This window comes from Tachypleus tridentatus, chromosome 12 (genome assembly GCF_004210375.1).
Source record: "Tachypleus tridentatus isolate NWPU-2018 chromosome 12, ASM421037v1, whole genome shotgun sequence".
Classification (NCBI taxonomy): domain Eukaryota; kingdom Metazoa; phylum Arthropoda; class Merostomata; order Xiphosura; family Limulidae; genus Tachypleus; species Tachypleus tridentatus.
Genome location: NC_134836.1, coordinates 30,493,147 through 30,510,256, shown reverse-complemented (window position 1 = coordinate 30,510,256; position 17,110 = coordinate 30,493,147). Strand labels below are relative to the sequence as shown.

The window sequence follows — 17,110 nt, the reverse complement described above, 5'->3', positions numbered from 1 at the left end:
TATGAAGTTTGTAGAATTTAATAAAAATTATCATTTGATAATTGAATAAAGAGTTTTATATATAAAATTGAATAAGGGTTATTATTTTATAAATGAAAAAATATTATATAATTTAGAACTGTTTCTGTAGAGCTGAAACATTCTATGTCAGAATATATTCTTTTCATTTCATACCTGGCCAAGTGGTTAAGGCACTCGACTCGTCATCTGAGGGCCGCGGGTTCAAATCCCTGTCACACCAAACATGCTCGCCCTTTAAGCCGTGGAGGCGTTATAGTGTGACGGTTAGTCACACTATTATTTGTAAAAAGAGTAGCCCAAGAGCTGGTGGTGGATGGTGATGACTAGCGGCCTTTTCTCTAGTTTTGCACTGCTAAGTTAGGAACAGCTAGCGCAGATAGCCCTCATGTGGCTTTGCGCGAAAATTCAGAACAAACAATCGAAAGCTTTAGTTTCTATCTCCCGAAACGAATTGCCACCTAAGCCTAATGTGAGTGGAACAAGTAGATATAACCATTACAGTCGAGAAGTAAAGCTGTGTTTGCATACGTTTCTGTTATTACAACAAACAGTCCAGTAGTAATTCTTGATATCCTTACTTTGTTACATACGTAAATCTTTCTGATTCTCAAAATAAGCGTTTGGTTTGTTAGTTTATTTGATTTGTAGAACACATTTATCCATCAACAACGTATACAAATAAAGAGACTGCTTTCTGTATTGTGCTAATTGGAGTCAACACTCCATATTAAAATACACATAAAAATTAGTGGAAGATAACGAGAAGTGATACAAAAATATTCTAACTTATGCGTACACAAAGTAAGATGACAAGAACTGTGACAAAAATCACTGATGTATGGAGAAAGTAGGTTAATGAGACATGTGACACAATTACTCTGAATGACGCATACAGAAAGTAAGATAACGGAACAACAACAAACAGAAAGACGATAGGAGTTGTGAAAAAATGTTATTTCTAATACGTACCTAATATGAGATGTTGAGTACTGTGACAAAGATATTATCAGTTGGGTATACAAGAAGTCTTGTGACAAGTTTGTAAATACACAGTTGTGTTATATTTATAAGAACTTATTATGATCTTAGCTTTATTATAGAACCTAGGTATGATAATGCCCCAATACAAAGTTATAGAATAATTTCGAGAAAGTCTTGTAGTCTTAGTTTCTTATGTACTCTTGATTAAGCTTAGGTTTGAACCTCTTCCTGGCGACTAGTTTGTCGATAAACGTTATGTTATGGTTATCTAAAAATCCTTTGCCTTCAGCTTTCTAACGTTTTGTTGGTTATTGAGTTAGTGGAGAGTCCCCCGATGGTGCAGCGGTAAGTCTCTGGATTTACAATGCTAAACACGGGGGTTCGATTCACCTCGGTGGACTCAGCAGAGAGCCTGATGTGGCTTTGCTATAAGTAAAAACACACACGCAGCTTAACGGAGAACTTTAACCTCGTAACTGCATTGACAACATACAGATGTGTTGAATACGTAAAGGTTTTGTTCTGCTTGAGTTAGAAATGCCACCAGGTGGCTGGCTTGTGGATACATAGTTCTGTTATTTTTATCTGAAAGTCATCTGGTGTAAGGTTTCTTATGTTTCGTTTAATGATTCTGCGTTGGAACATCTGCTGACGAGTTTCACGATGTAAGTATCTCTTGGCTCTAGCTATTATTCCGAAGGTGTTTTTTTTTCTATACGCCCTACTCAGTTTTCCATTACTATTGTTAAGGTTAAGCTGTTCCGAAAATCTCGTGTTTTATGTATTACTTAGTAAATGCAAGTCTTTATTTTTTTATAAAGAAAAGTGACTACTGTAACTTCCATTAATGATACATTCTTTTATCTGGAATGTGATAAACATATTTATCAGTAAAATATGAACTCTGTGTATATTTTATTGTTCATTGTTATTTTAGAATCAGCACGTCTCACCAGCAGTTTCCTGATCATCTTCGTAAGCTTTTGGTCATGAATCTAATCCATTATGTCAATGTACCACATAAAAACAACAAAAACAAGTCTCTGTGAAGAGGCGTTTAAGGTTTGCTCAACAAAAATAGTTTTTTATCGAAATGTTTTATTACTTAAATTCAGAAGTACACCACTGGAGGGATTTTGATGAAAGTAAGTTCTCTGCTTATTTAGGGAACTAGTTAAATTAATCAGTACAAGCGTTCTAGGAATAAAGAAGGAAAAATCATTTCATGGCTTGTTCTGTATATTTATTGTTAAGCACAAAACAAAACAGTTGGTTATTCGTGATTTGTTCACCGCGAACATTTAAACCTAGTTTTAGGATTGTGATTTTTTGTGTGCGAGGAAGAAGATATACAAAAATTTGAAGTCTTACCTGATGGGGGCCCGGTATGGCCAAGCGTGTCAAGGCGTGCAACTCGTAATCCGAGGGTCGCGGGTTCGAATCCCGGTCGCACCAAACATGCTCGCCCTTCCCAGCCGTAGGAGCGTTATAATATCACAGTCAATCCCACTATTCGTTGGTAAAAGAGTAGCCCAAGAATTGGCGGTGGGTGGTGATGACTAGCTGCCTTCCCTCTAGTCTTACACTGCTAAATTAGGGACGGCTCGCGCAGATAGCCCTCGAGTAGCTTTGCGCGAAATTCAAAAAACAAACAAACAATCTTACCTGATGGATTTAATTGCTGTCATTAAACTAAAATATGTGAGCTGATTCTTACTTCTTAATGTTCTATTGCTTAATATGTTTTGTATACGTTAAAAGACTTGTATTTAATATACTAAACTTATAGATGAATATGCTAATAATCAAAATTATATATTTATGTGTACATTTAGTGAAACAAATTACCAGAATACTCCTAACGTTACATGATAGTAACATTTTGCTTGTTAGTGTTTTGTAATATGGAGCCAGGGAATATATTTCAAATCTTTTCTTTAATTTGTAGCTGTGATAGTCTGATTGAAGAGTGGTACCTGGATGAGATTAACCAACTTTCTTTTGCATTGGCTATATTAAAATTCTGTAATAGTTCCAACGAATCATTCTTCCTCTCTTCAGTGGCTCAGTAGGCATATGTCTAAAATTTGGGTTCTGTAATTCAGCACTCAACAACAAAATAAATATTTAACGACTTATTGTGTTACGTTAACCAAATTATGTTGCAGTGTTCCAGATTAGATATTATTGGAAGTAGACAACTGCCACGTGTTGGTAAAATTAAAATTGCACAAACTCTAGATTACAGCGATTCGTTCTAAGTCTGTAGTACTCAGACTACTGGTAGTCCTTTCAAATAGTCCGAGGAAAGGTTGCATAATTTAGGAAAGAAAATAGAAGCGTAATGCATAGTTCCCATTGTGATTAATCGAGATGAAAAAAAGATTTTTTTCGAATAAAAAATCTGGCTTCATACACGTCCAGATTGTGAAATACGTTTCTACTTAATATGTAGAAAATTTTTACATAATGTTTCTTTTGCAATGAAGTAACTGTTATTCTCAATTATAGCACTTTCTATAATTTAAATTAAAGAAATGTACTATAGTGATAGAATTACAAAAGGTAATAAAAGAAAAATAGAATTAATATTTCTTGGGCCTCATAAAGTTATTAAAATTTTGAATAACAAAATTTCACATTACATGTTTAGATTATCAAATAAATATTGTTTTTGCTGTAGTGTATCAAAAGAATTGAAGTGGTCCAATATTGAGAGAACTCAACTGTAATATTCATAGTCTGTGTTGTGCTGGGCAGGTGTTTGAAAGATCTGCTGATTACTCAGTCTTTGAAAGCTCAGCAGTGTATTGACAGCCGTATAGTATGATGTTACACTCCAGCCTGCATGAAGACTAAAACACCTCTTGCGTGAGGTGTATGAATTATGACAAGTTCTAAGTTACATTAACAACCGATATCACGTTTGTTTACAAACTTTCCGTAAAGCCCAGTTGTACTTGTTTCTCTCCGTTTACCGCTTTAACGTCGTTATTGCATTAACTAATGAAATCCTGAGCCTATTGTCGACATTTATAGGACGCTATAATGCAAATTCAATTTCTTTAGCCTACATATTTAAGCATTATACTGTAAATCCATGTCAAATTTGGGTCCCGCTTTCGGCGAATCCCCCTAAAAGTGTTTTCGAAATATACTCGGATTCTCTAAGGTGTGGGGTGAAAAATTTTAGTTTTTTATAAATCTCGGGATCGAGACGGTTTGTTTGGTACCACTTAGAAGTCGGTGTGACAAGCGATATAGGAAAAGTTTCGTGACACTCAGACACAGAATCTTATTATATAAATGTTGTCATAGTGTTATTATGATATAATGATTGTAATAACCAATGGCGTATTTAGACAAGGGTTAGAGAGGGTTCAGCCCCAGGGCCCGCGGTCTTATTGGGGGCCATTGATAATTTTATTCTATGTAAAATTACATAAAATCTTAAATTTGCCACTGGTAATAACGATAACAATTATAATGTTTAGAAGCAAATTGTCTGTAGTTATTTCTGACATTTGATGCCGTTGTTTACACAGTTACCAGTATGAAACTAATGATTTAGCGACACCTAGTGAAGTTAGTTTAGACACTGGAACCATCATTCCCATCCTCTCTTTGGCCCACCTATCAAATGTTGTAGCATTTTTTTTTTTGAAACATTTTCCAAGTATGGTCGGTATAAAATACCAACAACCATTATGATGTTGAGTTCCTGGCTCCCTCTGGTTCCAGGTTTGAAGTTTAGTTCATACTCTAATTTACAAGCTAAAGTACCAAACGTGGCACACTTGATCAGTATATATATATTTCACTAATTGAAGGATCCCAGGGTACAAGCTATAAAGTTGGGTATTTGTGCAACGTCTTTTATTTTTGTTTCGGCTTGTTTTTGGTTATAACAAACCAATATAATCAGTCAGAGATTTGAAGTTTCTGTTTTTTACGCAGTCCTTCCTTTTGATTTTGTTTGCTTAACTCAGTCAATTTTACTTTTCTCTAAAAAAATTATCTACTGTGGGGGGGCCTCTTTGTGAGGTAGTAGGGGTCTGTGTGAGCTCTGCAGTGAGGGTATTTTATGACAGTCAGATGTAAGTATTATATAACTATTATATTTATAGCTTTGGCTTTGTTAAATGTGTTTGGTTTTCAAAACAGAGTAAAAAAAATTAAATTACACGACTATTTCATTTGCCAAATTTAGACATCACATGCTTTTGTTTGTTTGTTTGAATTTCGCGCAACGCTACACAAGGTTTGGTTTATTTTGAATTTCGAGCAAAGCTACACGAGGGCTATCTGCGCTAGTCATTCCTAATTTAGCAGTGTAAGACTTGAGAGAAGGCAGCTAGTCATCACCACTCACCGTCAATTCTTAGGATACTCTTTTACCATCGAATAATGGGATTGACCACACATCATAACGTCCCAACGGCTGAAAGGGTGAGCATGTTTGGTGTGACGGGGATTCAAACCTGGGCCCTCAGATTACGAGTCGAGCGCTCTCACCACCTGGCTATGCTGGGCCTTTTGCTTTTCTTTATTCTAAGCGGAAGGCGTAATATTAATGAGAAACTTGATATTTGCGCCTGGCCCATCAAGGGAAAGGACACCGAAGTTTGGTGCTTCAAGCCTTCCAACTGACCGCTGAGCCACTGGAGGCTTACATGAGATAAATAAGCCTGGCATGGCCTGATGGTTAAAACGCCCCTCTTTCAGTTGTGGGGGCGTTATTACATGAATATCAGTCTCACGCCTTGTTGATGGATAGTCCAAGAGTTTGCGGAAGGTGGTGTACTTAGCTGTTTTTCCATCTGTGCAAGAGCATGTCTGTGACTATGATATTCCTGTTCACATCATCCAGGATCTGGTCATTGGTTCAGTTGATTGTTAGAAGATGTTTAGGATTTAAGAAACTTTTATTTATTATAATTTTAATTTAAACAAAACTTCAGTACTACTAAGACTGAAAATGTCGCTAAAAATGTTTATATTTAATCTCGCGAAAGTGAATTGATTAATGAGTTTGTAGAGTCAAAACGCAACTTGAATTAAACCACTTTATCTTAGGACTAGAACGTGGGTCGTTAGGCTTTATTGTTTGTCTATCAGTTTTAAATTAGAGACGACTAACGAACTTAGTCTTCGAGCAGTTTTACAACAAGAAGATATAAAGATTTCTTTCAGGAAGTTTAATTATCACGTCACTTTATTTTTCGTAGCTTTGACAAGAAGATCCAAATTTAAAAAAGGATTTAAACATCACGCAAAGCTACACGAAGGCCATTTTCCCTAATCTTCCCTGATTTATCAGTGATATTCTATCATAGACAAAAGGCAGCTAGTCAACACCACCCACTGCTAACTTGTGAGCTACTCTTTTACCATTGAATAGGAGGATTAACTGTAATATTAAAACGTCCCCAGCTTTGTAAATGTTTTGAAAAACTGATCTACTTTTAGTTTATTTATCATATTTGTTTTGCTGTCGAACTTTGTATCCGAAAGTTGCACGTGGGATATTTGCGTATGCCGTATTTGAATTTTGAAATAATAGGCTGGAAAAGACAGTTGGTTAACATAACCCACCGCCAACAGCTGAGTTACTCTTAGTGAAATTTGACTTATCCTGTATTGCGTATCTGTGGTTACAAAGTGCGGAACGTGTTTTTGCGAAAATTGGACGCAAACTCTCGTATATATATTCAAATATGCAAGTACTAACCACTAGGTCGCTTTACATTTAAAAATAAAGTAGCATATAGTTTGAGTCACCTAAAAAAATCATAAAATTAAATTATTCTGCTAAGAGTTAGTCGAGAAAATAAATTGCGATTTTTTTAAAGTAGAAGAATGGTTATAAATACGTACACACCCAGAGTATATTTGTAATAATCCACGTGGTCGACTATTCACGCTAAGAGTGACTAGTACATAGTTAGTTACCCATTTCGATTAGCTTGCAGTTTTTGTTAATTAAATTTTAAGATAAGTGCTTCTGAAGAAACTCTGAGATTAAATCCTGATAGCATGGATTACTGTGCCAGTTTTGACATTCATAATACTTCTCTATTAGTGAATGCGTAACGAAGTTCAGTTTGATTTATTAAATAGTTTCATACCCGCGTTTATTTTCTTTTTTGTTTTTGTTGAAGCTCGTGAATCTTACCTCCGAGAGATTGCACTCTTTGATCAATAACGTTTATAAAAAAATAATATGGCAGGGAATCCTGTTCCATTCCCAAGTCACTGTGATGTCATGTGGTGGGTTGAAGCGCTGACTTACGTTGTATCCGAAAAAGCCCCAAAGGATTTGGTTTGTTTTGTTTTGAATTTCGCGCAAAGCTACACGAGGGCTATCTCGGATTACGAGCCGAATGCCTTAACAACTTGGCCATGCCAGGCCGCTCCAGAGGAAATGGATTCATAACGTAATCGTAAATGCCCCAAATGAGAGGGGCTTTATGAGATAACCGGAAATGTTTCAGAGGAGAGAGGGTCTATGAGGTGACCCCAAAAACCTGATGATAAAATGGTTTATGACATAATCGTATTCGCTCCAGAGAAAAGAAATTCTATGATATTTTGTTCTGAAGTCATGACTGACTGATCCTCGATGTTTACAACTTCTTGCTCGAGATAGTCTATCAGGAATTTTAGCGGCATGACCCTGGTTTGATTATTTCCAAGAGTTTATAGTTACTACACTACAGATTTGCCTCTCGGATATGCAAGTGCAACTATAATGATGTCTCCTCATTTCCGAATACGCGTTAAACTGCGAATTTGTCTGTTCTGGTCAAATGATAGAATTCAGTCTTTAAGTACATTATACAGAAGAAACAGGTAATGGTGTCATTCATTTTTCTCACGCAACTTTTATCCTGTTGTTTTTCTCAGAAAAATAGAGTCTTAGATTCCATTTGGTCAAAAGGAGATTAGTATAAAATCTTTCGTGTATAGTATGCTCGTAAAATCTTTATTATTGATTAGGGGTGTGTGTAAAGGTATTTAAAAAAGAATGAAATTTAAAGGAACGAGTAAATTTTGTTATATAATTGACGTATCGACTCAAAGAACTATAACTCTCGTGTAACATTGTTTTAGAACAATAATATTTTACTGGTTTTTATTAATTATTTATTGCCTTTCTTTGGGTTCTTAACTCATACTGGTCTAAACAAAAAAGCTAACCCTAGTCAGAATTTATAGTTTTCTTGTAAACCTCTTAATTCATTTAAATGACACTCATACTCAACGTATTACAATACCCATTTTTGGTAAGTTCATTAGGAAACCAAGGAAAACAAATATAACAACTGAGGTAAATATCGTAACGCCAATTTTGTTTTGATTTGTCCGCACACAAGAGAGGTATGACAGTAGCAGCGTTTTCAGCTCTTTACATATAACATAGGTATGGTAGCGTCATCTGCTGGTTGAATTTATTTACATAAAACATTAATATGATAATACTTGTTGGTTTCGTTTGTCATACCACAACGTAATTATAAAAGTAACAGCTGTTGGATTTATTTGTTTACACGCAACTTAAGTACAATAATATCAAATGTTGGATTTATTTGTTTGCTCATAATATAAATAATCCAGAAAATAATCCAAGTAAAACTGTAAGAAAATAGGAACAGATGGAAGAAACTAGTGGAAGATAACAACAAGTAATAACAGTCTGTAAAACAGGTAGCGAAGGATTGTAAGGAGCTACTGAAAGTTTTAAAGACGTAGTAACACACTGTAATGAAAAAAGCTGTAAGAAAGTAACACACTGTAAAAAGCACCCATGGAATACAAAAACTTTGGAATATCTTAAGTTCACAGTGATACATAGAAAGTTGAAAATTAGAGGACAAGTCAGAGAGAAAGTTATAGGCAGGCCACATCTTGTAAAGGAGCAAGAAAATATATGAGTTATACTTTCATGTTAAAATGGGTTCGTAATATACACACTGACATAGCCACCTAGATTTAAATCAACCAATGATTCGAGTGAAGCCAATATACTTTGGTTAGTATACACCATGTAAAAAGAATTAATGCAGGTCATATAGTAGCAACAGACTATGAGAAGTTAATGAAAGATTTTTGGAATATAGTAATACACTGTAACAAAGAAGTAAAACTGTAAGAAACAAGTAAACATGTAAAATGCGACACACTATATAAAAGAAGTAAATATCATAGGAAGGTAACAGCAAAGTATACAAACTAGTGAAAGATATTAACAAGATAATGACATATAAGGTGTGTATTTGTGTGTGTTTTTCTTTTAGCAAAGCCACAATAGCTATCTGCTCAGCCCACCGCGGGGAATCGAACCGCTGATTTTAGCGTTGTAAATCCGGAGACATACCGCTGTACTAGCGTGGGGCTACATATAAGGAAGACTAGAAACGTAAGAGAGTAAAACAGTGTAAAAAACTTGCACTGACCAAAGTTAGTATTATTGTTAATAGCAGAAATTGTACAAGTACCACATACTGCTACACAAGTATTAGAGATGTAACGGATTTACTGTTATACATTTATTTGAATATCTATGTTTGTTTCAGTTTAATGCAAGTAAACGTGTATTATATAATTCTCGTCTGTTCTCCAAATTTGTTTTGTTGTTCGACGATTTATACAAACCAGACGAAGGCTGTAAGAAGCTTGTGACGTAATGTAAGACAGAAGTGGACTATAAAAAACCAGCAACAGTGAATGTTTGTTTGTTTGTTTTGGAATTTCGCACAAAGCTACTCGAGGGCTATCTGTGCTAGCCGTCCCTAATTTAGCAGTGTAAGACTAGAGGGAAGGCAGCTAGTCATCACCACCCACCGCCAACTCTTGGGCTACTCTTTTACCAACGAATAGTGGGATTGACCGTCACATTATAACGCCCCCACAGCTGGGAGGGCGAGCCTGTTTGGCGCTATCAGGATGCGAACCCGCGACACATTGAAGATACCACAAAGATTTTTGTATGCGTAACTAATGTGTAATTACTGTAAAGAATGTTGTTCAAGTGGTATTTTGATATATATTTTTTTGTTTATAATGTTTCATTCGAACTGTGCACGAGCGTTCTTACAGTAAAACAATCTTCTCTAGAATTCGAACACTTCTAAATGTTTTGAATCATGTGATTATAATGCAAAGAGAACTGCATAATATAAAAAGATTGCAATATTACTTTTTTGGTACTTAAAGGTTTTTCCTCGATAATAAATGATAATCTACAGAAACATGTAACCGTAAGAGTAAATCGTTATCCATGATGGCCGATAATTATAATGAATATTAGGTGGCCTTGTGTGATATTTTACGATTATCCAGAATGGTAGCCGGGCATTAGTAATATAATAAATCATTGTATCGTAATTTTCAAATGATTATTAGTGTCAGTAGATTATTTTCTGTGAAAACGGATGGTTATTCATCGTGGGTGATGGTTATCAGTTAAGTTGTTTTTGTGATAACTGATGGTTATTTGTGATGGGTGATGTTTAGCAGTGATGATTTTCTGTGATAACGGATGGTTATTCATGATAGGTGATGGTTGTCAGTAATGATATTTAGTGAAAATGGACGGTTAACAGTGATTGTTTTCGGTAATAACAGATGGTTATTTATGGTGGATAATGGTTATCACTGATGGCTCTCTGTGATTGAAGTTCATTATACACGATGAGTAATGGTTGTCAGTGATAACATATCATTACCCGTATTGGTACATTTGTATCCATGATGGTAGGAAGTTATAGTTGGTTGTTGTTTTACGTATACTGCACCAGCAATGGAGAGTTGTGAGGTCTTGTCTGCATACAAAATTTAATTGTTACTTTCTCCGCCAGTGCAGCTTCCAAGTGAAACACTTCTGCCTTTATCAATCCTGTCAAAATGACGGTCGCCCCTCCTCCAACTCTTCACACTGCAGTAATAACTCCTCTTTGTGTTTCCAGTCAGTATTGATCCCCGTCTTGTACACTTAAGCCCCAAAGAAAATCACGTACAGTTTGTCTCGACTTGAGACACGATAATAAATGGATTTCAGTAAATGCATATTGAATATTTTCAATCACAAATAACATTTTGTTGGTATTGTCCTAATCAACCGGCATACACATCATACTTTATTTTGTAGGTGTTACAGTCGCGACCTAGTTATCTAAAGTGTTATGTAGTATTGGCTGTCTGGTGTGCTAAAGCGTTGTTTAGAAAATGGTGTCTAGAACGTTCAGGAGTTATATAGTTACAGATATGTGAAGTAGTAGAGAAACTAGATCATATTCTCTCAGAAGGTAGGAATTTATATAATCAGAGTTATCTGAGAACGTAGGGAGATGACTTTTTGAGGCGGTAAAGAGTTTAGACTGTGTTCTTTGGGAATATAGGGTGTTATTCTTGTAACTGGTATCTTATTCTCACATTCTATAAAGACCAGTGGTTATTCTGGTACAAATTAGTGCTTGTCCTTACATTCTGTAAAGACCAGTGGTTATTTTGGTACAGACCAGTGCTTATCCTTACAATCTATAAAGACCAGTGGTTATCCTTATCTCTTTTTACACTTACTAGGAATTAGTAGTTGTCCTCCCACATGAATAACTAATTGCATTGTTTTATTTAAATCCGACATGAAATGATTGCTACATTGTTTTACCTAATTCTGGATGACGAGAAACCCGCCTGCTAATAAAAATGTATCTCAAAACGGCTGGTGTAGGAATTAACACTTTTATTTATGAAGCATAGAACAATGTTTCGACCTTCCTACTTAAATAAATAACTACATTGTCGTATCTAACTCCGAAATAAATTGGTAACTATATTGTTTCACCCAACTTCTACATAGATTATTATGAACATTCTCACATATAACTCCGCCAGCGCAGATAGCCCTCGAGTAGCTTTGCGCAAAATTCAAAACAAACAAACAAAGAATATAACTCCGCCACGAATGATTAACTACACTGTAATACCTAACTCCGACATAACTTAATAATTATATTGTCGTACCTAACTTCTACACAATGCCCCCCGCTAGTACAGCGGTAAGTATACAGACTTACAACGCTAAAATCAGGCGTTCGATTCCCCTCGGTGGGCTCAGCAGATAGCCCGTTGTGGCTTTGCTATAAAAACACACACACACACTTCTACATAAATTAATAACTAAATTAACATGCCTAACTTCGACATGAATTGTTAACTACATAATCATACCTAACTTGGAATTAAAGTGTAAAACACAATGTTGTATCTAACTTCGACATAAATTGACAACTATTTTGTCATATCTTACTCTGATATGAATTGCTAACTACGGTGTTATCCTTACCTCCGACATGATCTTAAGTAGATTCTTAAGCCTAATTCAATAATGAGAGATAACCATGTCGCTATACGTAATTGTGACATACTTTGCCAATCTCATTATTACACACTGTTTTCATAAGAACTGTTAATCGCGTTTTTATACTGAACCTCGACTAGAATTCTTCATTACCTTGTTATTACTATCCCGACAATTATTAACCAGTATAATTCGGTGCAAGACAACTACTTTAAATGCGTAATACTTTTTAATGGCAAAACTATTTTTTGCCACATGATTTATCGTGTTTCAACTAAAAACAGCAAAAATTGTGTTTCTAGGCCTCCATGAATACTTAACACGAGGTACAGTGTTCACGTTTCCAAGTCCCAAAATAGCCACAGCTCTGGTACAGCTACTTTGTTATTTCAGGCAGTGCCGCTTTCTAAATGGAAATATGATACAGTGCTGGATATTCTATGTTCAAAGAACAACAAAACTTAAAGAAAACAAAACAAAACAAAGCAAAGACAAAGCTACTAATAGCACTTGTTGAAATGTATAGGGCAACGTTAATTTGCAAGAAATTTCATCTCCATGACTGGCAAATATCTTAGTTTCTTGAACAAGAAAGGTACGAAATTTATTTCGATACCGCGAAGAGTTTAAGAAGATACTTAACGAGAGTGTCGACCCTGGTGACGGCAATTGTAAAGTGTATTCAGTATGGCACATGATACTCACCCATAAAGAACTTAATAACGTCAGTGAAACGTTAGGATAAAGACACTGTGGTGTTTTATATGCAAGACATGTATATTGAGTATCAAAGCATTCTTGGCGAAATGAACCTCTGGATAAATTGCGTGAGACCAAGGAAAGTCTTCTGTATGGTTAATGTTAAGATGCGAGATCCTTATTATATCACAGAGATGTGGAAATGAGAAGAGAGAGATCTGCTGGGAGAGAAGTATTCTAACCTTTCATTACGTCAGTTGTGCAGATAATTCAACATACACTTGGGTATGGGGCAAATACCCTATAATTTACTTCGGAGTTAAAAGACCTTTGTATCAAAGTGAAATACATTTTTTACACTAAATACCTGAAAGCTCACGAGACTGTATAGTTTGAAGGGTGGGGGAATAACCTAGACATAATATCACGCGTGACAAAAAAAGAAGGGGGTGTTAACTTTTTTGACATGTGAGAATAGAAAGAGGAAATATATTAGGTACAGGTCAGGATCAATAGGCTTCTATTATATACAGGTCAGGGTAAACAGATTTATATTAACCACAGGTCAGGGTAAACAAATTTATGTTATCTACAGGTCAAGATCAACAGACTTATATTAACTACAAGTCGGGATAAACAGATTTATATTTACTACAGGTCAGGGTAAACAGATTTATGTTATCTACAACTCAAGATCAACAGATTTATATTAATACAGGTCAGAATCAGTAGGTTTATATATACTACAGGTCAGAATCAGTAGGTTTATATTAACTACAGGTTAAATCAGCAGGTTTATATTAACTACAAGTCAGGATCAACAGCTCTATATTAGGTATAGGTCAGGATCAACAGTGTACAAATGAGCCAAAATTACCTAGTTACAGAAACTAAGAACAAGTCATTTCCGCAATAAATGTTTGTTATGAATGTGTAGGTGTAATGGAAGCTGGTATTTGAATGCAGAGAGGTAAGAGGTATTATTAAATCACCAGAGAGCAAGCGCTGCAACAGACATGTGTTTAGTAAACGCTCTTACCACAAGGCGTCCAAGAACTTTGAGAAGATGCATAAAAATAGGACAGATGTATTGGAATTACAACAAACTCCGATGTAAATATATCTCCAGCAGATCCAAGGCCTAACTTGTGCAACTCTTCCATTTTTAAGTATCGATGTTAATTATGGAATATGGATTTGTGAAGTCACATATGTCGAACTAATATTAAGAAGGACATATCTACAACTGTGACCAACTCATATGGGTTACCGAATCGTTGCATGGAAGTAGTAAAGAAAGAGAGTCATGCCTTATTTGTAAATCCATTATACTATAAATTAGATAAGGACTGTTTGCTAATTATGCAATGTGACAACTAATACTGAAAAACAGGTTTGTTTTGTGTTGAATTTATCGCAAAACTTTTTGTTGTTGTTAAGCGCAAAGCTAAAGAATGTGCTATCAGCACAGTTATCGAAACCTGCTATGCAACTAGGGGCCATGCCAAACTATTCGAGGTCTATGTATAGTAATAGTCCATACTTTATCAGTTACAGACTAGAAGGAAGGCAGCTAAGTAAAATCATCCAACACCAGCTTTTAGGCTACTCTTTTACCAATAAATTGTGGAATTGACCTACTCATTATGATATCCCTATGGCTGAAAGGGCGAGTATGTTCGACGACGGGATTCAAATACGCATACCAACAAGCAAGAACAAGAATTGAGGATAATGTCTTGACTTTTGTTCCAATCAGCTGGCCGTAGGAGAATCTAGCTCCACATCATCTTTTTCCACTTTTACCTCGTCAGTTGACCTCCCGACACCTCTCCGGCTGTAAAAATATTTCTAATTACGAGCAATAAAACTTTCCATCTATAATGAATTATTTCCAAGTATGGACTAAAAATTATCACATGTTTGTGTCTGTATAAATATTTACAAGTATAACCAATAAATTTTCCACCTATAATAAAGTGTTTCTAAATACCAATAAAAACCAAATATTATTGTGGCTGTAAGAAAATATTTTCAACTATAACAATAGATTATTCTGTTTGTAATAAAATATTTTAAAATATAAACAATAAATTATTCTGCCAATGTTAAAATATTTTGAAGTAAGGAGAGAAAATTATTCTGGCTATAATGTGGCTACAGAATGTCTTTGTTGTTGTTGTTGTGTTTAAAGATGGATAAGTCGTTTTTAGTAAAATGAACAAAAATTGATTTCATAAATTTTTGTTTTATATGACTTATTTTCACTTTACAGTAGCTTAAAAATTTTTTGTGAGAAAACTATTAATTATTTTGCAGCAATAAATGATTTGTTTGTTTGGTTTGTTTTTGAACTTCGCACAAAGCTACTCGAGGGCTATCTGTGCTAGCCGTCCCTAATTTTGCAGTGTAAGACTAGAGGGAAGGCAGCTAGTCATCACCACCCACCGCCAACTCTTGGGATACTCTTCTACCAACGAATAGTGGGATTGACCGTCACATTATAACGCCCCACGGCTGGGAGGGCGAGCATGTTTGGCGCGACGGGGATGCGAACCCGCGACTCTAGGATTACGAGTCGCACTCCTTAACACACTTGGCCATGCTGGGCCACCGGCAATAAATGATTACTCACGTTTGTCAGGTTTAATGAATCATCAACATTGAACTTAATAAACTTATTATGCTCTGCTGATGAAAACAACGAGTGTAAATTAAAAAAAAAAAACGTTATAGAGATTTGGTTTGAAAAATCGTTGAAACATTTACCAATAGTACAGAATACTTTTTTTTTTCCCCAAGAGGTTGACACAGGAACTTTTGGGTAAGTGCCAGTATATAGACTGAAGTTAGAATGATATAAGTATCTTATACTTTAATATTTCTAATTAAAATGTCATAATTATATTCATATGAATATTTTAATTGTTATGTTCGTATCTACGTACTGTTAGGTATACTGTGAAATGGGTGTCAGTAAGCAGAGTTAATGGTGTGTTATTGAATAGTTGACATGGCGTTAATAAACTACTGTATTGTTATAATTGTGGAACGCATAGTTGATATAATCAGAATGGTGTATTGTTGCAACACTGGATAGTTGAAGTAGTGTGGATAAAGTACTACATTGTTACTATAGTGGATCTGTTATAATAAGACTGAGGTATTGTTGCAACATTGAATAGTTGAACTAGGGGTGATAAAGAACGTTACTTTAAAAACTTATCGAAGTGCTTCACCAGTTTAACGTCTATTTTTAGTAAACACATGTATTGTTGCAAAAATGAAAAGTGTATTTACACTATCCTATTGTTGCAAAAATAAATATTTGAAGTGTTGTTTTTATAAATGGACGTTGTTAGACGAATTGTATGATTTAATATAGGTTGTTTCATGATTGTTTTATTATATTTTTTGACTATATAAACAAAACGTTTCTTGTAAAAATGTCTTCAACAATGTTTTGATTATAAGAATATAACAATAAAAAATAATACAAAGGGTAACAAATATCTTAAAAGTAACCACGTTAGAATGGTAGGAAAAGGGGCATATTTCTGTAGAGTGCAGTTCGAAAGAGTATAGACGTTTATCTTAGATTAAATGTCTTGTGTTTAGAGCAAAAAGTTCTTAGAAATAAGCCTACTTTTAGTAGGCTTAACAACTTGTGGCGTTCTTTAACAAAATTAAAGTTCATTGACTTGTATGATAGTTGAAGAAAATGTTTATTTCGAGACTGAAATAAAGTTTTAAAATAAGAAATCTTTTGTAAGTATGTGAATAACATTCGGAACTCTCAATTTGTACACCTAACTTTACGTATAATTGAGGTAGCCTTGTAAGGCTATGAAGAACTGCTGGAATATGAAATCATATCCCATCAAAGAACGTGGCTTTCTATACAGCAGATCGAATTACAGCAGACCAACAGATAATTCGCTAAAGCCATGTGACGTAATGCTGTCGAGAATGCTAGCTACAGTTGGTTGAAGGGGACCAAATGAAGTGATTCTCGGCCAATTTGGCCCAGTGTCAACCAACTAAAGC

General features: G+C 35.1%; 1 long non-coding RNA gene across 2 annotated transcripts in view; it reads right to left on the bottom strand.

Annotated features, from left to right (window-relative positions):
• LOC143235462 (uncharacterized) overlaps positions 1-17,110 on the bottom strand; it is a 67,338-nt gene that overhangs the window by 39,821 nt on the left and 10,407 nt on the right. For both annotated transcript variants that reach the window (XR_013019203.1, XR_013019204.1), the window contains exon 2: positions 2,374-14,900. This is a non-coding gene — a long non-coding RNA (uncharacterized LOC143235462). The remainder of the gene's footprint in view (positions 1-2,373; positions 14,901-17,110) is intronic.